General features: G+C 41.5%; 1 long non-coding RNA gene across 6 annotated transcripts in view; it reads right to left on the bottom strand.

The window, feature by feature from the left end:
• LOC120396755 overlaps positions 1 to 23,217 on the bottom strand; it is a 253,501-nt gene that overhangs the window by 10,855 nt on the left and 219,429 nt on the right. For 2 of the 6 annotated variants that reach the window (XR_005593345.1, XR_005593347.1), the window contains one exon: positions 18,596 to 18,686. The exons of 1 other annotated variant lie outside the window; for it this stretch is intronic. This is a non-coding gene — a long non-coding RNA (uncharacterized LOC120396755). Of the gene's footprint in view, positions 1 to 9,962; positions 10,096 to 18,595; positions 18,687 to 23,217 lie in introns of all 6 variants that reach the window. 3 more of the 6 variants (XR_005593344.1, XR_005593343.1, XR_005593346.1) reach the window with 2 other exon arrangements.

Raw genomic sequence — 23,217 nt, 5'->3', positions numbered from 1 at the left:
ACTTGCTCTTGAAATATCATGCCAACTAATATGCTTGCTTAGCAGATGTAAGTCAGATAAAAATATATATATTAGGTACAAAACAAGCAAACGGTGCTGGTGAATTTCACTTCTGCTGCTCGTCTAAAGACAGACTTTTTCATTTCTTTGTGTGTCCCCTCTGTTTTAACTGGAAATGAACTGGGAAGTAAAGACAGGGTAAACCAGGGAATGGGGGAGGAGAGGGGGAGGGAATGGCTTAGCACTGCCTGAAGGAGAGGGTGTCTGTTCAGGTAAAAAGAAAGAATCATATGGAAATATGAACTTGCCCTACTTTTTTTTTCATTGGGACACTCTTTTTTTTTAAATTTAGAAATGAAAATGCATTCATTAGGCACTAGTACCATTTATTATTAATTATTATAATTTGTATTTATTATTTTATTACTGTAGGCCTAGAGACCCCAGTGGAGATCAGAGCATCATTGTGCTAGGGGTTGATCAAATACAGCTTTTAATTTATAGTGCTTACAATTTAAATAATTGGTATCACATTCATTTGTGTGTATATTACATTTATACTACTCATTTGTAATACATATTCAAGTACAGCATTAAAGATGATGATCGGTGGTATTACAATTTATGGTATGTTTGCTAATCTTGCTAAAAAAAGTTCACATTGAGCTCCCATGGGAATTGATCAAATAGAATATGAGACAGACAGCACCGAGGTGTTGGTCATTCGTAAATAAAATTTGTATTAGTGAGATCTCTCTTTGTTAATCAGGTAAAGTGTGTGGACTTGGAGCACACTAAAGAGCAGGACATGGAGTAAGTTACATACCAATGAGAAACAGCAGGTTCTCAGAGTCTCTAAAACAGCATCATCTTCTTCTGTGGCAAAGTAATATTAATGGGGGGTAGTTATTGTTTTCCAACCAGGAAGAGGAAGAAATCTTAGGCTGGCTCATTGACACCCATAAAAGCAACTGCTATTTTCAAGCATCTCGAAAGAAAGAGTCATGTTATATGCATAGGATGTTTAATTAAATTTAATAGTCAACTGCAACATAGTTGCTTATTTGTTTAAAAAAGTATCAATGTAGTGAAAAAAATTGAGCCATATTCATTCTTGGTGTGACTCCAGTGAGTCAGTTAGATGAACTCAGCCAAATATCTCTAAGAACCAAAACCAGATAGACACTAGTATACATAATGACATCCATACAAAACAAAATCTATACATTTATACAATTGATAAATGATACAGTTAGGGATGGGTTGGCAAAGAAAGATTAAACTTATAGGATGTTCTTGACACAGCCAAGATCACCAGGTACTCATTTGAATCACATCATTTAACCTCTGTAGCAAATTACCTTTTTCAAACACCATCACCACCTGTTGGGTGTAGTAGCCAAGAGATACGGTTACCTATCATTGGTAACCTAAATACTCTGAAGGACAATCAAATATGTTAGAAACCATTCTGCTGTCCACAACAAATTGCAGGTAAGAAAGTTGCAGTCCATTTTGATAGCAGAATTTCAGGTGCTTTGAGAAGGGAAAGTGGAGTTCCCAGACTACAAAGAACAAAAGTCTATTTATTTTTGCCAAAGGGAATCTTGTCTTGAAGGCATCCAAAATTAGGAGAAACCAGGACATGATTAAGTGATCTTCTTAATAGGGATGTGGCAGTTCTGGGCAATTGCACCTGTATTTCCTCTCAATGACCCAGTTAGGGCACCCAGATGTTAGGCTATCACAGGGTTGGCAACCTCTGGCATGCGGCTCGCCAGGGTAAGCACCCTGGTGGGCCGGGCCAGTTTGTTTACCTGCCACGTCGGCAGGTTCGGTGGACCGCGGCTCCCATTGGCTGCAGTTCGCCGTCCCAGGCCAATGGCAGTGGCGGGAAGCACCGTGGGCTGAGGGATGTGCTGGCCACAGCTTCCCGCCTCCCGCATTGGCCTGGGACGGCGAATCGTGGCCAGTGGGAGCCATGGTCCGCCGATCCTGCCGACGCAACAGGTAAACAAACTGGCCCTGGCGAGGTTGCCGACCCCTGGGCTATTAGCTGAGCAGGTGTTCCCTGTCCTGGACAGAGACATGTTTCTTGCTCCCTTTTGACCAGGGTGAGTCCAGGTTGAACAGTTCTCTGCCTTCACTGTGTTACTCCCAGCAAAGACAGTCTACTCAAAGAGACCTGCTTGCTTTCTCTTCAGAGACTGATCCAGGGATTGCTACAAAGGTTACCACATGGTTCTTTCTAGGCAAGCTTACTTTATTCTTAAGGTAAAAAGCATTAAACAGAAAACATATAACAAACTTCATGACAAGCTCTTTGACCTGCTAAAATCTTAGTCTCTGTCCCCTCCATTTGTCACCAATATTGCTGTAAATATGCTTTGTGCCCTGAAAGATTGTCAGTTTTTGCATGTGCCATTTTTTTGAACACCACCTTAATGCAATGTTGCATGATTTGTAATCAAGAAATTGCTTGCTGTTGTATGAAAGGGGTAACTGTTCATTTTTGCTGTCCCTTCACAGCTTGACAAACCTCATAGGAATAAAGCAGCCATACATACACAATGAAAAGTTTACAAAGCACTAAAGCTTTACTAAAGAAAATGTTACAGACAGCAACCTTGAGGCTTCATATATAATAGCTCTAAGTGACGTGCTATTCAAACATGCATTCTAAGTACGATACCCTTATGGCCAACATAAGTACCACTATTACATTATTGTTTGGGATGTTAACAATATTAGCCTCTAGCTCTCCTTTCTACATCCTGCTAACATCCTTAGATGTATACAAAATACAATTAAACTTGCACCAGTAGGGGTTTATCATGATAAAGAGTGACCTATTCTCTCCATTATTACACTGTTAAAGTGATTGAGAAATCACTATCCATGGCGTGGGCTGCCACATACACACTTCAGAAAACAACAGGCATAATGTCTCCCTAATCATTTGTTTTTCTTATTTCAGAGCTAAATTGCTTGTGTCAGACTGTGCCTGACCAGCAATTCTGGTGCAGCAGAGCAGTGCTCAAGATAAGACCAGAGTTGGGGAGGGTAGCTTTTGCTTTCTGGAAACATGCTTGCAAATAAACCCTCACTCACCTGAATGATCACACAAATAAGCAAATTAAGGCAGCTGGGAACTAGAATGAAGCAAAACACTGGTAGGTTACATTTGCAAGGACACCGTATACTATATAATATATTTCATTCACCCATCTGTATTTCTAGGATTCAACTCTCCCCTACATCTGACCTCTATCAACACAGGGTTTCTAAGGACCTCCTCTAGCTTACACCACCGGCGTAGCAGAGTTTTGCTCCTCCACACCCCACAGCTTTTCTCCATCACAATCTTCCCCCAAAATTTTGTGGGGGATTTTTGGTTTGTGAAAATTTAAGATTTAAACTCATCATCCCCGTTTCCTTGAAACAACACAAAAGAAATAGACAAAAGACAGGTAAGAGAACAGTAAATTGAACATATTATGCAGATTAAACAGCAGCCCCATTTTGCCATCTGCCTAGTCTTTGCCAGACATCAATGTTTTCTAGGCATCATAATTGGCAGTGATAACAAGCTGGTCAATCCATATTGTGTCCACCTGGTGACCGAGTCAAGTGTTTCTCACTGAGAATAATTTTCCAGTTACTTTGCAGCTAAGATTTCTCCAGTCCAGGCTGCATTGTCAGCCTTCATAATGGCAGTCATGTATTAGAGGAATAAGCCTGACTGTTCTCTTCTTGAGTTTCAGCTGATATCATACATGTTGGAGGTGCTGGTGGCATTCAGGTTATGACATGCAAGGTAGAGTAAGGCCCCTCCTGCTTAGTGAAGGCCAGCAGAGAGGTAACCATGGCCATTTTTTATTTGTTTAAATAATATTGCAGCATGCATCTGAAAACAAAGAATGACAAGCAGTGTTTATTACTGTTAGACGTGAGCCATATGTTTTGGTTTTGGTGAGTCATACCAGCCAGGTTTGTGTTGTTGTTTTATTTGGGGGATGTGGGGGAGAGAAAATGAGATAACATCAGAAGTGGGGGAAGGAGCTGGTTGGAGCAATGAGTCTGCTGCTTTGTAGTAGTGCTCTTCTGTACTGCTACAGGAACTTGTTACTCCTGCTGCGCTGTCCCTGTAGGTGAAAGTCACCTTTTGATCAGATAATTGCATTCAGGGAACATCCAGCCATGAACATCCAGTTATTTGTTCTGTTTTCCTCTGCCTACGTGCCCTGAGAAAAGGCATCTGGCTTAAATGTGCCATTATGTATCAATTGAGAATTTTAACTGCCTCCTGGTGTTACTGCTGCTGCTGAGTCTTCCCGTCCATCAGCAAACAAGAAGCATTGCTTCCGCACGGGCACAGGGCACCATCAGGAGGTCTTTAAAACTATGTAAATTAAAAACAATCCAATGAGGTTTCAAGCTGAGTAGAAGTTACTTTCACTACCATCTCTCCCCGCCCTGTGCTAAAGAAAAAAACAACAACTTATTCTGTATATTCTCCAGTTCTCAGTCCCTGGGAATTGTGGCTTTTAGTGAAGCTGCCATCATCCATTCTGCATTGATACCAGCTTCTTAGTATAGTCAACTGAAAGCACTGATTAAATTTCTGATGGAATTTTTCTATCATATATTCTTGCTTTGTCATTAAAATTCTACTTCATAAGACATGTACAATCATGAAAACAAGAAAGCACATTGTTTACTTTCCAAACGATCCAGTATTGAGTCATAATAACCAGCAATGCCACTAGCCATTTTAGCTATTTATATCCACTGCTGAACATTCTTAAGAGTCAATTAATACTATACATTTTTTATGACCTGCTAGCAGTAGGTCACACAGGCATAGCTTATTGCTTAGCTCTCTAGTAAATGACACAGCTGATTTATCTGCATTCAAGTGCCGTGATTTTTAAAACCCTCCCTAAAACACACACTGTTACTGTTATGTAAAATCATGAAACCAGTTTTGAAAACAAGGTGTATGGCTGAAAGGAGACCAGAAAACAAGCTTTTAGAACAGTCCAGACCTGATGGAGACAGGGGAGGGTTCTTCTCTAATAGACCTATCTGCAGAAAGTCTTTCTCTTGTCTTGGAATGAAATGTGCATTAATTACATAGTTCCTTTATAGATGCAGTACACAGTGAGAACTAATAGAGCACTCCCTCCAAGGGATAATGATGTGGGAGGAAGCTGGTAGGCAAGGGTGAAAATTCTAAGGTTTCTCTAACAGAGTTTTCCCAAGATTGTTCTGTTGGGACTGGAGTTGCTCCTCAGTAGACTAGACAGACCCATCCCCCCAACCCTGCTGCCCCAAACACACCATTGCAAAGTCCAGGGGAATCTCAGGGGCTCAGCTACAATCTATGCTTCTTGCATCTGTGCCTTGGCCCTATGTCACCCTGTAAGTAGTGCACAGTCTGTACTGGATTCATACCCTAAATACCAATGTGCTTTTGTGCATGAGTAAATTTGTTTAGGATGCTTGGTCTCTGATCAGTCCCTCAAGTTGACCCCTATGATACATAATGGAACTAGTCAGGAAACTACCTCACCCTGCTTCCCTTCTCCCCACCATACTTCATTTTCATCAACATTTTTCTCCCCCAAGTTTTTTCTTGAAAAACTCCAAGTTGCTGTTTTTGGCAATTGAAAAAATGAGGGTTTTTTAATAATATTCAAATAATTTTTCAATGATATGGACTTGTTAACATTTCCATTTTGATGAAAAAAGCCATTTTCTGTAATATTTTAATGTATACATATGTGCATACACACACACAGAGGGAAGAAAAAAAAAGCTATCAGCCCAACAAATTACTGCTATATAAAGAACCCATTTTAAAAATAATAATAGCTCCTACCTTTGAAAATCTTCAACTTCCATGTACCAAATGAAGAAATACATGTCCCATGTTGAAAGTTATTATTTTGTCACGGTTATTTTTAGTAAAAGTAACGGACAGGTTGAGGGCAATAAACAAAAATTCACGGAAGCCAATGACCTGTCTTTTACTAAAAATAAGGGGGGGAGGACTGACTGCAGTTGGAAGTGGGGGAATGACAGCTCCAGCTCCCTCCAGCACAGTGGCTGCTGACAGATCTGGGGCCCGCTATGCCCGCAGCACCTGAAAGCTCCGAGGCTCCCACCCCTAGTGGCTAACAGCTCTGGTCCCACCTCTTCAAGGCTGAAGCTGAAGAACCTGTCATGGAGGTCTCTGAAAGTCACAGAATCTATGACCTATGTGACAAAATCTTATCCTTGTGCCATGTCCTAATATATTTCATAAAACAGTCATTATGGTAGCTTTTTATTTGACCGTCACTTATCCTTACTATTAATGTGTTCTAATATTATGTCACAATTAATCTTTTTACTTGGATGCAGTTAGTATTTAACAGTTTTCATTGAAAGCATGGTGTCGCATCCCTATACATAGTTATGGCTCTGTATGGCCAATTGTCGGTCCACGGCCATCTTGTTCTGCTAAAAGGACAAGGCAGCCTCCATCTTGGACCAGGTTCTTGTTCCACAGGAGAGGGCAGAGACCTAATTCTGCCCAGCAACACCGTGGTGTCGTGTGCAACCCTGAGGTGCGGTGTGCAACATTCTAGTGCTGTGTGCATTTTCCCGCTCTTTTTGGCCTGGTCATCTAGGGGTCAGGCTAGTGCCTTGTGCAGAGACGCCAGTGTGCCGTGTGCAAATCCTGTTGGCGTGAGGGGCAACAGTTCGGAGCCTGAAGGGTGTAGGAGCCAGGGACCAATCAGATGCTGACACGAGTGAGTGAGACCCTTCGAATAAAACTAGGTTTCCCCCCAAAATATTTGTGGAGTGTCCGCGTGTCAGCTGAAGGGCCTGATCAACCTTTCAGCCAGGGTCTCCTCCCGGTATAGCTAGCTTGTGTCGTGTCGTTTTGGATTCATTATCGCTTTGGATTTATCGTTTTGGATCTATTTCCATCAGCTCGTCATGCTTCTGGTGTCTGCTCTGCTGGTCAGCTGCGCCTGGAGTGCGGTATTTGCTTTCTAATTTCTGACATTTTGCTTACCTAGCTTCCTCTCTTTTTCCCCCTTCCTAACTCAGTACCAAGTGTGTATACAGTATATGAGAGTTGAATTATTGAGCTCATAATTGCACAGTTGTCTAGTTTGTATAGTTGTTCTGGTTTTAGTAGATAGTTAATTATAAACTGTTATAAGTTGTGTGAGTTACTGCTCTGTCTTTGTCTGGAGTGCTTGGTGCTAGGTGCTGTCTCCACCTGAGGATTAGCTGACCAAGGGGTTTCTGTCCCCACGGTCTGTGTGAGTGGAACCTGCACAATCGCAGCCACACCACACTCTGGGTAAATCCCTCAGTGTGAAAGCAAGGGCGGTTGAGGCAGTGGCCTGTGGGTCTCTTTTTCTGTGTTGCACCGGGCACTGCTCTGACGTACCCGATTTCCTCCTTGTGTAATTGGTGTGTCTGCCTACTCAGTGTGAAGCAATGAGCAGTATAGATTTGTATTGTTAATGATTTTGGGGTGTGTTTGTATTGTTTAATAACATCCCAGCTAAGAATTGCCCCCCTCCTCGGCCAACGTTGTAACTATCCCCTCAATAAACGCAGCCACTTGGCTTTAAACTTAATTCTGGTCCAGCCTGTTTTTCCTGTCTCAATACCAAAGCTGATCGAACCGCAGTCGGTTTCGGACACATGGGAAAAAGGGGGTCATTCCAGAATAGTCATCTTGTAACACTTCTCAAAGTGATTCTGAGCGTAGAGGTTGAAGGAGCGGGGATAAAAAACCACTAATGATGTGAGTTGATCATGAGTTTTCCAGACCAATGAAATTACTAATGCAACATGTTTCTGACAGAAAAAAATAGTATGACAGATAATGCAGGAACAAAATGTGTGTTAATATATACTATTGTATTCATAAATTTTAATAGAACTATTTATCACAGCAAGAAATGTTAAAGAATTCTGTAGGCTTTCTGCCATTGAGGTAGGATGAATGATGAATCAGATATAACGTAGGGTTTCTTAATAATTTATTGGGTCATGAGTTATGGTTTTATTCTATTGAAAATTATTAGATGGGTTTGCCTCAGGCAGAGAGTATGGTATATGAAAAAGTAAAATAGATTAAGCAAACACTCAATGAGTTTAATCATTTCAAACAGGGCACTGGTTAAAGGCGCTGACAGATTTGTCATTAATTCAGCAGACATTTTTACCTCCACACAACATAATCACAAGATGGGAGTTGTCAGGGAGGCCCTGAAAATGTGATGTTTATAATGAATAGTTTGCATAATCCATTATTTTCACACAAATTATGTATTTTCTCCAGAAAGGAGGACAAGGGACAAAACAGAGGGTAGAAGGTCATTTTTCAAGGATGACGGTATTGAAGTAGCTCTTTTCACCCCCAATTCTTATTATCCAGTGCTGATCAGCCTGTTTCATGCATCCTTGTACTACCAAGCAGGAGATGGAATGAACTACTGTTACTACTGCTTCCTTTTCTTCAGCTTTGGCATTCTGGAAGGTTTGTTCAATTTGTATTGAGTAACAATGGTTGCCACATACTTAAACTAAAATTAATAATATAGTCAATGCACAAGTGTAATTACAGTCTTGACAATTGACGTTAGAGGGCTTTCCCTTCACCTTCCCACTTCCCTGGTTCTTGTCACACAGACAGCAAGCAGCAAAAGACCAGAAGTCTGAAGTGCAGACAATGTGATGTTTATTGGGGTTAGTTCCAAACAAGCATATCCATAGCTCTACACACCAGCAGAGTGTTTCCCAGTGTTCCATTCCCAGCTCTGATGCCGCAGAGCCTTGCCGGTGTTCCCATTCCCTATTCCACCTCCTCCTTCTTAGCAGGCCCAAATATACCTGCAATGCATGCCCACAATCCCACTCCTTACAACTTAGGGTCATGTTCCATTTTGGGTCTGGGGTCTTCATCCCACCCCTTTTGTACCACATGGGAGGGGTACGGTGTGAGGTTGTTTTCTTTTAGTATTTTATACTTCTCCTCCTCCTCTCCCCAGAAGTCCTTTTGCCCTTCCCAACAGGTTGCTTGACTTTGCCTTGAGATAGGGGTGGAGGCAATCTTGGGGCTTGTCTACACTACTGCACAGGGTCTAACTAAGATAGGCAACTTCAGCTATGTGAAGTTAACGTACTTAGATCTACTCACCGCGGTGTCTTTGCTGTGGTAAGTTGACAGCTGACGCTCTCCCATCGACTCCGCTTACGCTCCTCGTTCTGGTGGAGTACCAGAGTCGACAGAAGAGCACTCAGCGGTCAATTTATTGCATCTATATTAGTCGTGATAAATCAACCCCTGCTGGATTGATCACTGCCCACCGATCTGGTGGGTAGCATAGACAAGACCTTAAAGTGTGCTCTCCAGTAACACTTTAACTGCTCTTATCTGTTCCCATTGTACTAGCTGACTAGGCAGAAGTAACATCACAGTGTCTTTGTCCCTTGTTTACACATTTTAGTATAAAAAAGAATATCAAAAAGTCAAACCCAAAATTCTATCCCAGGCTAACAAACGGACCTATATACTAACAGTTGAATATCCACTATTCAGTTGATAGATTATTTTATACGCCAGTGAAAACATTCCTTAGGCTTCAAATTGTGGAAACTTGCAACACCAGTACAGTTGCATTTTGCTGCAAAACTTTAACAGGGAAAGCCAAAGCATTTTATTTATTATTATTTTTTATATTCCTGCAACATGTACAAACCGCAGTAACTTTGCTGCAATACTTTAATTGGGAAGGCCAGGGGAAGAATGCTACTGAGTGATTTCCCCTTTTGAAGCAGGGTAAGCATCTACCACTTTATCTGCACCAGTAAGCCTAAGTATTGCAGTTCTGATTCATTATCTTGCATTCTTCATATTAAACACTGTAAAATGGGTTTATACTTACAGAACATGTGCAAAACGGGCCTGGTCCTGTGAGCCCCTGATGCCTCCAACAATGGGTGCTGCTGGTTCTCACCAACTTCCAGGGTCATGCCCAAAGAATTTGAGATGTGCTATCCTTTTACTTCAAAGGCAGTCTGTGAGATAAGGTTACTGATCCTTGGTAACAAGCATATAACAATATTCAAAATGCTTGGCTACGACAATTGGCATTATAAATAGGGCAGGCCTAGTGGATTCATTTTAAAATGATATACAGTAGCCTCCGAAGATTCAGTGTTGAACATCATCAGAACTGTTAAAGCAGTTGTGCCAATGTACAGGATCCAAAAAGTAGTCAGAGTGTACAGATCCCGGCCCCCCCACACACACTTCCCTTGACACATGCCCTACACTGAGATTTGGGTGTGGCTGGCTCAGGACACAGCTTTTCTGCTTTTGCACATCCAGAAAATTTGCTTCTGCAAGGGGAAATCTCTGCTGGCCATGGAAGCCAGAATTGTTCCAGCCTGCAGCATGTGATCCTCCAGTCCCGACTTCATTCACCTGCCTCAAACCAACTCCTAATATACTTTGGAAATGTTACCATGCAGAGGATTTCTACCAAGCATTACATGTTCCCCTCCCCTCTCAAATCCAATTGCATCTATTTTGCTGCCAGCAAGCATTCTGCTTCTGTGAGGCAAGAAAATGATTTGCCTCATAATACCACATACTGTTTTCTTTTCAGGTCACATGTACACAAAATCATAGTTTTTTAAACAGCAAACTACAGGTAGAGAGATGTTCCAGGAGTAAAATCTCATATGCACAAAGGCTGTTCTCGATTTCCTCAAACATCTTTCAGACTGGGAATAAATAAATCTACAGCACTAAATTATGAAGCCAATTGGCAAATTCCCTGTTTATCCAGAGAGCATGTAAAAGGTGCTAGCCTTCTATTTGCTCTAAGTACCATTATCACATTACTATTTTACTTCACTGATGGCTATAGTGACCTCAGGCCAGTAGTCATCAAGCAACATTACCCTTCACTAAAATTAAGGCCATTTCTACTATTACTGACATAAGAAAATATGAAGTGGGAAATGAGTCAAAGCAAGACATTTTTGAGCTTAAGCTGGGGACCTTCTTGTAAAAGTGACTCTGTTGTTACCACAGAATATGATATTGCACCCACAAATCTATGCTAAAAAAATTATTAGGGTTGCAGTCGATCATTCCAAAGTTAAGAAATGCCAGAATTAATATTACTTGCACAACCTTAATTCAGCCTCCTTGCGCATATGCATTATGATACAGGTCCAGATCCTCAGCTGGTATATCAAAGTTAATGGAGCTACACCGATTTACACTAGTTGAGGATCTAGACCAAAGTCTTTAATTTCATGACTACATATGTTATTTCTAAAGGATCCCTTCCTCAGTCAGTGAGCTCACAAGGCAGGGTTCAGGGATTAAGGTAAACTGTTGAATAGGCTCTGTGTGTCCCCATATCTAATTTACTATATACCATCCAACCTGCACTGACCATGATATTATTCATTTTTTCATGGGCATTTCAATAGCGTCCCTCACTGTCCATCTGAGTGTCACAAACTTTAATACACTTAGCAGGGAAGTGGGAAGAAAGGTTTTTTTGTTTTGTTTTTTCTAACTGATAACAAATGGAGGCACAGGGAGATTGTGGCCAGAACTTACAAAGGCTCCACTAATTGTGAAGAAAGCAAAGTGTACCCCTGAGGTCTTTCTGCGCCACAAAATAAAAAATTCTGTGCCAAAGAATTAAAAATTCTTCGCCCAATATTTTAAAATTCTGCAAATTTTATTTGTCAAATAAATGTGGAGACTCCAGCCTGGCATTCGGGAGCATTGGCCACCAGCTGACCAGAGGTAGGTGTTCACTGTGCAGCTCCTCTCCCCAAAATCCCCGAGACATGGACTCAGCGGTGAGGCTGTACCCAACCCTGAGACAGCGTAGGGACCGGGTCTGCTTCAGAAACACCTCAGGGCCTTGCCTCTTTATGCCAGGTATATCAGGTGGGTAGGCAGGCTCAGCAATGCAGGTTCCAAGTGTGGAGGGGCTTAGTGTGGGGGGATCCAGGTGTGGGTTGAGAGGGCTCTGTGTGGGGCAATCTGGGTGAGGGACGCTCAGTGGGCGATCTGGGTGTGGGGGGTGGTCTGGATGCTCATGGGCTTGTTGGGGGGTTCTGGTTGAAATGGTAATGGGACTCTGCAGGGCGGTCCAAGTGAAGGTGGTTGGGGCTCAGCAGGGAATGTGTCTGGGTGTGGGGGGAATAGAGCTTGGCAGGGAGTCTGGGTGCGGTGAGCTCAGTGAGCCGGTTCCAGATGCTGGGAGAGTGGGGCTAAATGGGGTGGAGATCCATGTGCATCTGTTTGGGGGTTGATAGGGTGGGGATCCAGGTGTGGGTGGCTTGTAGGGTGGTCCAAGTGCAGGGGGAGTGGGGCTCATAGGGGGGAGTTTGGCTGTGCGGGGAGTGAGGCTTGCGGGGAGGGTCTGGGTGTGGGGGGTCTGGATGGATGGGGGAGCAGTTCCCTGTATAGTGATCCCTCCATCTGCAGCTGAGAAGCGATGGGTGCAGTAAGCATGGGTGGGGAGGGATGGTTACAGAACTTCCTACAGCCAGGGGAGAAATCTGGAGGTGGGTCTGACCTGGCCCCAGATGCTGTGCAGGGGAAGAGGAAGTCCCATCCTCCCCAGCCCAGATGGGACTAGCAACTGAGGCCAGAACAGGGTAGGAGCCCCCAGCTGGGTCTTCTCCAGTCCTGCCCCCTGCTCCACAGATATTTACTTCTCTGCCAGCTGCCCAGGGCACCCAAAACATACTGCTGGGGAGGGTCGTATGACCGCTCTTGTTGCTTCCTTTGCTTCCCCCTCAGAAAGTCATTTTTCAGTGGGGAAGCAAAGAAATCTGCGGGGGAAATAAATTCTGTGCATGCAGAGTGATGCAGAATTCCTTCAGGAGTAAAAGTGACTTGTCCAAGACTACACTATGAGTCTGTGGCAGAACTAGGATTGTAACTCGGGATCTTATGATTCCCAGCCCTTTGCTCATGCTTTCAGGCCACACTGCCTTACTACTGGAGATACTTAGCACCCACAGCTTCAGTTGCAACTTTGAGTGCTCACAGCTTCTGAAAACTAAGGCCCAGATGCATAAAGGTACTTAGGCACCTACATCCCAGTGCTGGTTCCACTACAATCCACAAAACTCCTGTTGAATCTGGTAGCTGCCTAAGCTCTCTTAGTGCCTAACTTTTCAGGGTGCAAGTTCCCTACCTACCTAAGTTTCTGCCTCTAAGCATGCAACTGAGGCTTTCCTATTGGTGCTCAGACACTATCTTCTACCTATGCCACAGAGTGATTCACAAACTGGAGGAAGATAGGCGTTCAGCAACCTAAGTTGTGTGTGTGGCCCAGTCCAGTAGATGTGCTCAGAAGCTGCCTACCAGACTGGGTCACATTCATAATCTGTCCAGAGGAGGTGCTGGTGGTGGCGGCAACCTTATAACCTTTAGCCCAATGGTTAGAGCACTTGCAGGGGGTATAGGAAATCCAGGTTCAATTCCCCCTCTCTCTGCCAGAAGTAGCGGGGTGAAAGAATTTAAAAGGGAGAATTCCCACATCCCAGGCAAGTGCTCAAACCACTGGGTTATAGGTTATAAGATGAGCCCAATCACCTTCTCCTCTTCCTGTAGAAGCTACACAGAGTAATTCCCTCTCATTAGCCCAATGATGTTTTGAGTATTTATTCACAACGGAACAGTCAGAGAGAGTGAGTATAAAAATGAAACTGTAGTCCGGACTCCCATCCAGGAGGCAGGAGACCTCAGGTCTTGTCTCTCTGCTCCAATAATTCTTTCATTATTTATCCCAAGTGGAACAACTTCTACAAGAGACATTGAGGGAGCCCCACATCAAAATAGCCTATAGGTTAGAGCACCCTCCTGAGAGGAGTGTGACACACCTTGTTCAAATCCTTTCTCCCCCTCTGGCAGAGAGAGGGTAATTGAACCTGGGATAAAAGTTCTAAGGTGAATGGTGGCAGTTCCTTCTTTTCCTACTACTATATAGAGCAAGGCAGGCACCTAACTGATTCTCACAAGAAATGCTTTACACACATAAGCCTCCAGTGGGCAGGTTTGCATTCATGGATCCCTAGAAGAGCTAGGCATCTCCCTGCAGCCCAGATTTAGATGCTTGTCTCAGAGAGACAGTAAGGGTTTAGGAGAATCCCCCATCCTCCTGCAGCCCTGACATCGCCACTGGACAGCTTAGTTGGTTCCTCACCTAGCATGATGGCTTTTGGAGATCAAATTACTAGGAACCTCTCTTTCCCAATTCATTGTATTGGGAGCCTAAGCACTGAACTCAGGCTTTGTGGATCAAAGAGTTGTTTATGTGATATTCTAGGCACCATGATGCTCAGTTTTGCAACACCAAACTCCATGGAGTTCCACCCTAAGCATCTCAAACTGATTACCCATAAAGCAGTGAACACATAGTTAATAGCAACTTGCTTCAATGACTTGTCCAGAACTCAAATCTGAGCCAAGGATAGAACTGAATTCTCCTGAGTGATATTCAACTGCCTTAATCACAAACTATCTTTTCTTGCAATCTCCTGCCTCGTTCACTACATACCTTCCAACTTCTGCAACAAATGAAGCATGGTTTCATAGCCAACAACCTAATTCATGCCATCATCCTAATTCATTCACTGAGTACTAGTCGTCTCATGTAATGAAATGGGGAGCATCAGCAGTACAACACAGAATTCTACCACTGGAGTTGGAGCTGCCAGCAGGGGTAGGCTGTTATTCCATGTCCCAGCCACAAGAGTAGGATATAGTATTCCTATTGATTACAATGGGAGCAAGATCACACCCATAGTCAGGAAAGGAACACAGACCTTTATGGGTACATCTACACTACACACTAAGCCCAGGTTCACAGATCATTCTGACTTGGGTTAGCAAGCATGGAAGATCAGAGTCCTAGAACCCCCTGCTAGAGGGCTAGGTAAGAGCCTGAGTCCCACTGAGGTTCGAGTCCAAGCCTAGTCATTTTGCAGTGTGGGCACAGGTCAAACCACAGACCTATATCAGAAGGCCTCCGTAGTGCAATATGGACAAACTAGCATGACTGTGAGACCTGGGTCCAGTAATTGTGACTATGGGTTTACAATATAGTCTGGATGTTCAAGTGCAGGCTTGGAAACACCAGCTCCCCAAGCCTGAGTCCCACAGACCTGGGATTACAATGCAGTGTAGACATAATGAAATATATTTTTCTGGCCACATACATTATGTTAGACAAAGAACAGTCTCTTTTTGCCTCTTTCTCTGGAGATGCTCAATCTTTAAATCTCTAGTATGTGGCTAAATGCCTTTTTTTCTTTTAAGAAGAGTGATTTTTGTATATGAGGTATAGAGGTTATATTGAAGTTATTTTCCAGATTTTCTGCTTGTCCCTTGAAGTGGAAATAGTTATCAGTTTTCTATTCTCTAAAACATATGTTGATATATGTGCTATTATTTTTGTTTTGCAAATAGCTACTTTATAACATGCATTTGATTTGGCTTTCCTTTAGAATAGTAAAAGGAAGAACAGAAATGTAATGAAATATTCTTACCAGTCCTAGGACAATAATGTAAGTAAATTGGATTGTATACTTAGTTAACCTATTTCATAATCCTGATACGACTTGAGTGTAAAATCTTTGGGCGAAGGGGGTAAGGATCATCTGTAAGAAGGTTAATATATACCTCTGAGCCACAGACTTGTGGCTACTTTGGAAGCAGGATACCAGACAAGATGGATCTATGGTATGATAGTTTAATTCCTTTGCATTTCTAAACTACAGACTTTCCTCTTCCCTGAGATGTTACAGTAAAAATGGCACATATTATGCAGAAGTGCAGAAGGAAAACCAGGCCTTCAGTGAAAAGGACATCAACCATTTTTATTCAGCAAGAATAGATGTAAAACTTCTACATACCTTATCTGAGAACAGTTAATGAGCATTGCAAAAGCGCGTTAGCTGTTTAATGATACTATAAATCTCATCCTCCACTCGCTATGCAGTTACGTCTGCATTATGTGTAAGCAGAAAAAAAGGGAACATACCCTGCTACAGTGAGCAAAATGCAGCATTAGTCTAGATTGAAATGGTCATGGGGAAAGAATGGCATAAAAATGGATGTGTGTTTGCAACTTGCTGGGGGCCAATCTTAAAAAAAACAAATTAGCAATGAAATTATGCAAGTTTATTTAGCAAGTGCAAGTTGCTCCATTTGTGGTATTTCCTTTTGGTGTCAATTCTTAAAAAGGAATGCTGACTGTACAGCACTCTCAAATTGATATGAGATTTAACCTTTGCATAATATTTGATGGCATTTTAATTTTCTATGAAAACAGGCTGAAATGCTAGTCTTCATTTTGTTACCTTTTTGTTTATACGTTTCTTTAAACATATTTGTTTTGTCTCAGAAAGGAGGGGAGAGGAGGAAAAAACCTAAAATGCCAGGGATTTGTGAGCAGAAGAGGTAGGAGAGAATTTGATCTGGCAGTTTAAATTTGCTGCTACTATGTGTATAAAGCAAAATGATCATTAATGTTATTCAGAAAGGAGACTTGCATAAATTAATGAAACGAACCCTAAGGATGCCTGTCAAACTGTCATATACTCACAAGCTGCAAAGTCACTGAGTAAAGCTGTCAGTCAGGGTTTGACATTCTAAAATCTTTCGGCAAGCATTAAGCATTCAAAGCTCTGCTGGTAATAAACCTGGCAACATTCCGATAAGCTGGCTTGCCACAGTCTCAGGATTCCCTCACAAATAACTCTGCCCGTGTGACTCAGTCTCCTAATTTTTGGGGAAGAATCTAGCTCAATTTGTTGATTTTTTTTAAAGTACGTTTTTTCTCTTCCTGAAGCCAGCACTCCTATTTTCTAATTCCTAAGTAAACATATTGGCCTCAGGTAAATTGTAATCCATAGCACAGCTCTACTGATGTAAAATGATTTACCCCAGCAGAGGATCTAACCCAGTGAAACAATGTGGTAAAGTCAGTGCCTAAATTCTGTACTATGGCTACTGGTGCTATAGGTTCCATTTCAGCAAACCAAATCGTTTGCTGAATTAGGGCTGTATATAGTAATTACCTTAGATAGAGAGTTAGTAATGATCCGAAAATGGTCATTGTCTAATCTACTATGTCTATTTCTATCATTTCTAATGAGCCCATTAACATGGAATCTCTGCACCAAATACACAATTTAGAATTGTTGTTAAATGTATTCAAACAAATTCTTTTCATAAGGTAGTTCCATTTGGTTTTGTTTTCTTCTTCATTTTCTTTTTCATGTATTCCATTTACCCTCCCTCTCTCTGTCACTTCCTCTTTAATTCTGTAGTTTTGTTACTTCAGGAAGGCTTTTCAAAGATGGATGATTTTGTTCAGACCCCAATACAAAAGAACATACAAGGCCTCAATTTAAATGTCTCTTATAAGGTGTTAATAGTAAGGGTTTGGGGGGAAGAAAGCCCTGCTCCCAGCTTTTGAGAGGTGTTGTATAAATATTTTTTTCCATTCTCTGTTCAAATTAAAGTAAGCAAACAAACAAAAAAACCCAAATAAATAATTAAATAAAACAAAAAAAAATCTGTTTCCTGGTTGAGACAAACATACACACCAAAGATTCATTTTGGGTTGAACAACATCTTTTGTTTCAATTTCAGGGGGTTTTAATCACTATTTTATGAAACACAAATGAAATTTACAAATCTATGTCTCTGCATGCCCATTCTTCCCCTTATAATGTTCATAATTTTAAAACTATTTAACTATTTTTTTTCAACTTAGCTTGTCTTTATCTGGGATGAGTTTTGGAGCTCTGAGTTACCCTTAACTACTGAGGTATTGTAATAAAATTAATACTTTATACTTTGTATTAATACTTTGTAAATATGTAATCCCCTGTGAGTCTCCTAAAGTGTGTTTTTATTTACCAGTCAGTTTGTTCCCTGATGTAGAAGTATTAACCTAATTTTAAAGACACAGAAACTCAGGCATATAGGCAAAGGGTATTTTCAGAATTCACCTCTAATGTTGGTAGACCCAGTATTTTCTGGGACCAGTTTAAGACATTCAAAATGTGAGGCACCCAAAACTGGAGGCCACTTTTGAAAATGTAGGCTTTAGTGACTACCCAAGATCAATCATGTTTCCTGTGTGAGTAAAAAATAAATAAAAAAAATAAAGTCCAGGTCTCCCAGCTCGTAAAGGCTTAGTTTAGATAATGCAATGTAGCTTGCTGAGTGCATACTGTATTCCCTTTAGCCTCCAAACTAATATAATTACTGCCAAAGTGAAGCTCAACATTTAGAGGTCAATTCTGTTCTCAGACACAATAAATAGATTCACATTCCTGTACGGATTGTAAAATGTACTGTAGTATTTACATGCGTTAACACTTGATCTTACAAAACACATTACTATGTGTGAACATGTATGAGAAAGCAGGATCAAGCTCTTAATAGGAAAGTTATAAATACAACATTATTTCAACATTACTTAATGGTTCACTGTATAGCAACTAGTGTATTCACCTCTTGTTCAAATTCCCACATTCCTGTCTATTTCCTGATAACTCACCAATGCTTTGACACAGAATAATAACTGATAGTAGGTGTCTTCTTTCTGCATAATAGAACACAGCATATCATTGAATTAAAAACAATCATAATCTTCTTTTCTTGAGATACTTTGTGAAACTACCCATCTTTTTTAACATACAATGCTTGTCATATTCGCAGTTGGAAAAGCTAATGAACTATTGTCTGAAAATTAAAAAAAAAATCACACATCCAGGGTAGTAATTAGCTAAATTAATGCTTCAGTAATGTTTTGAGGTACATATTATATTTGGGAAATATATGGAGCACATTTTAAATGTGAGATCATATATTTACCCTTTAAAAAGTGTTTTATAGTTTGCATTGATCTCCAGAGTTTTAGAACCTATCATCACTATAAATCTATGTTTGCCAGCCAGTAAACAACAACTGCATTGTTTTCTTGCTGAAATAATCATTTCTGGGGAATGAGACTTCAGGATACTGTAATCTTTCTAGCCTACAGCTCTTTTGCCTTAGCCATTACAACCGTAACTTAGTTTACTTTGAGCAATTATTTATGCACATGTGTCTTTCTAAACTAATCAATTTCCACATAATTTTTCACCACCAGTCAAGCTTAGCTAGTAGAAAACAAAAAAATCTGTTACTTTAAGCACTGGTGAGTTTTCTATTACATCCCTCATTAAAATAAAATTAAAAATAGAAAACACTATAGATATATCTGTTACTATTTTCAAAGTGTTTGTGTCTGTATTATTAGGAACATTTTTCATTTACTTGACTTGACAATTCCTGTAGTCTTTCCTTAGGTGTCATTTGCTGTCTAGATTTTTAAAATATGATGTTGCTTCAGTGCACTTACTTATAATGAGCATACAGAAATAGATTTTCCTGCCCAGGGTTCTGCACACCTTGCCAACCAATTAGAATAAAGAAGAGGCAAGAATCCTGTTGGAATTTGAGATCCTATTTTGTGGTTAAACAATTCATATAGACTTTTTTCTAATCATCATTAGTCTGCTTTCTACCATGTCCCCATAATAATTTAACTTGGAGCATTAAGATGCATAGTCTAGGTAGTATGGAAAGACTTAATTCCGTAAGATCACACTAAAACACTAGGATCAAGCAAAAAACAATTAGCTAAACAAACATCCGGCTCTACTCAAAAATGTATAGTTCTATTTACAACCTGCCTTTTTTTCTGGTTCTAGAAAAGTATAAGATAAAAGGCTAAATTCTGCTCTCTCTAATACTTGGGCAATAGAGTAGAATGAATTTCACTTAGGGAGGAATTTTGCCAACAGATGTTTTTGTGGTTACAGCACTAAACAACAAATTAGAAACTGATGGTCATTGCACCATCAGCTGCATACCAACCCGCTACTTGATCTTACTCTAATGAAGTCAAAGGGCATTTGCCATTGATTACAACTGATTTCAATAGGAGAAGCTTTGCATGCAAAAAGCAACCTCAAAAGAAGCAGCAAGTGAGCTCTATGGAGTCTGAGGTCTCACAAAATATGTTCCTGATTTTATTGGACAATTAACCCAATAGGAAGGCATTCAGCACTTTACAGGAGGTGCTCAGCAATGCCTGCTTTTTCGGATTTTCAGAAATAACACTACTAATTTGAGATCATAAATCTTTTCCCCAACATTATTTTAAAGGGAGATTTGATATTTTTTGAAGAAGATTGTTATTTTTTCTAGACAAAAGAAACTTGTGCTATATACTTGGAATAAAAGAACATTGTCCCCATACCCAAATTCCCCTTGCACAAACCTAAGCCAGCACAAATAGATGGTTTATATACAGTACATGCAGAGTATCTATTTTTTCCATTAAATTTTCTCTCTCCCTCTGCCACTTTTTGTCCTTTTTTGAAGTTTCCTGACAACTTATTTCTCACTCTGTTCACACTTTACATTCTTTAATTTTTTTCAATTGGATTTTTTCTTCCGCAACCTCTCTTTTACTTTTATTCATGGCCTTTTTTTACTTAGCAACATGAGTTAATCTTTCTTTACTCAGAACCCCACTAAAAGCATTACATTAAGGTTAAGTGATGCTACTGCACCAGGAAATTGAGAACAGCCAAGATTTTCAAAGATAAGAGCCTAAGGTTAGGCTTTTACCTCATTATTTAAGCTCCCACCTAAGTAGCCTAATTTTAACAAGTGCTGAGTGCCAAGCATTTCCCATTGACTTCGCCATTAGTTACCGGGTTACTCAGCTCATTTGAAAAATAGGCTGCTTTTTTTAGGAGCCTAATTTTGAAAATCTTGGCCATAATGTACATCTGGCCTCACAGTATAATTTTCAGCAGCACCATTTTCTGGAAGTGGTACTTCCAGCTCTTATAATAAAAAATAGTTTGCTTTTATATAGCAACTTGCAGATGGTTATCTCAAAGTTGTTACACACATTAATGAATTAAGCCTCATGATACCCCTTCAATGAAATACTATTTTTCAGATGAGCAGACTTTGGCATTGATGGGCATTGCATGCTTATGCGCTTCCCTAAAGTCACCCAGCAAGGCAATGGCAGAGCTAGGATTAAACTCAGGGCACCTCCATTCCCATATTGGAACCACTATCTTCTGGGAAGCTTATATTAGGTTAGCCTCCTTTGCGCACCTGCATTAGGGCTCTCAGATCCTGGGACTGGGTTCTGTATGGAGTGCAGGGACTGAACTTGAGCTTCTCCCCCTGGAGAGCAAGTGGACAAGGAGATGATGAGGAGAGGCAGCTGGAGTCGATGGTATTTTCTCCACCTTTGTTCCAGCCAATGGAGCTGGCAGGTCATGCAGGGAAAAGGAAACTACACCCTGTATAATAGGATGAGTAGACTTGGGGTATGTCTACACTACGGGATTATTCCGATTTTACACAAACCGGTTTTTTAAAACAGATTGTATAAAGTCAAGTGCATGTGGCCTCACTAAGCACATTAATTCGGCAGTGTGCATCCATGTACCGAGGCTAGCGTCAATTTCCAGAGCATTGCATTGTGGGTAGCTATCCCATAGCTATCCCATAGTTCCTGCAGTCTCCCCCGCCCATTGGAATTCTGGGTTGAGATCACAATGCCTGATGGGGCAAAAACAGTGTCACGGGTGATTCTGGGTAAATGTCGTCACTCAATCCTTCCTCCGTGAATGCAACGGTAGACAATCATTTCGCGCTCTTTTTCTCTGGATTGCCCTGGCAGACACCTTAGCATGGTAACCATGGAGCCCGTTTAGCCTTTTTTCACTCTCACCGTATGTGTACTGGATACTGCTGACAGACGCGGTACTGCAGTGCTACACAGCAGCATTCATTTGCCTTTGCAAGGTAGCAGAGACGGTTACCAGCCCTATTGCACCGTCTGTTGCTTTGGAAATTTGCGATAATGGTTACCAGTCATATTGTACCGTCTGCCAGGACTGAATCTCCAGGACACAAAGCTTAAAGAAGGGAATGACCGGGAGTCATTCCCATTTTTGCCCAGGCGCCCCCAGCAGACCTCACCGAGGCCAGCCAGGAGCACTCACAAGATGATGACAAGGATGGCTATCAGTCATTTTGTACCGTACCGTCTGCCACCGGGGAGGGGAGGGGAGAGGATGCTGCTGTTTAGCACTGCAGCACCCCGTCTACCAGCAGCATTCAGTAGACATACAGTGACATTGAAAAGAGGCGAGAAATGATTATTCCCTGAACCACTGGCGACAATGTTTTTGACCCTTCAGGCATTGGGAGCTCAGCCAAGAATGCAAATGCTTTTCAGAGACTGCAGGAACTGTGGGATAGCTCGAGTCCTCAGTCCCCCCTCCCTCCCTCCATGAGCGTCCATTTGATTCTTTGGCTTTCCGTTACGCTTGTCACGCAGCACTGTGCTGAGTCCCTGCTGTGGCCTCTGTCTATCATAGCCTGGAGATTTTTTCAAATGCTTTGGCATTTCGTCTTCTGGAACGGAGCTCTGATAGAACAGATTTGTCTCCCCATACAGCGATCAGATCCAGTATCTCCCGTACGGTCCATGCTGAAGCTCTTTTTGGATTTGGGACTGCATGGCCACGCGTGCTGATCAGCGCTCCACGCTGGGCAAGCAGGAAATTAAATTCAAAAGTTTATGGGGCTTTTCCTGTCTACCTGGCCAGTGCATCCGAATTCAGATTGCTTTCCAGAGCGGTCACAATGGTGCACTGTGGGATACTGCCTGGAGGCCAATAACGTCGAATTGCAGCCACACTAACCCTAATCCGACATGGCAATACCGATTTCAGCGCTACTCCCCTCGTCGGGGAGGAGTACAGATATATCGATATAAAGGGCTTCGTTGTGTGGACGGGTGCAGGGTTAAATTGGTTTAACGCTGCTAAATTCAGTATAAATGTGTAGTGTAGACCAGGCCTTGGAGAAGGCAGGCCAGGTTTCAGGAGAGACTGTCTGTGAGGGGAAGTTCAGCAAGATAAGTGGGGGCAAAAATAGGGCCCCAGTATGGAACACTGGCCTCTAGTCTCTCAGCATGATTAATAAAAATCTATTTCCTGTATCTTAGGCTGCATCATTTATTGGCTCCAGTAAATGACATACAAGAA

This window comes from Mauremys reevesii, linkage group 2 (genome assembly GCF_016161935.1).
Source record: "Mauremys reevesii isolate NIE-2019 linkage group 2, ASM1616193v1, whole genome shotgun sequence".
NCBI lineage: Eukaryota > Metazoa > Chordata > Testudines > Geoemydidae > Mauremys > Mauremys reevesii.
This window is presented reverse-complemented; position numbering and strand designations above follow the sequence as displayed.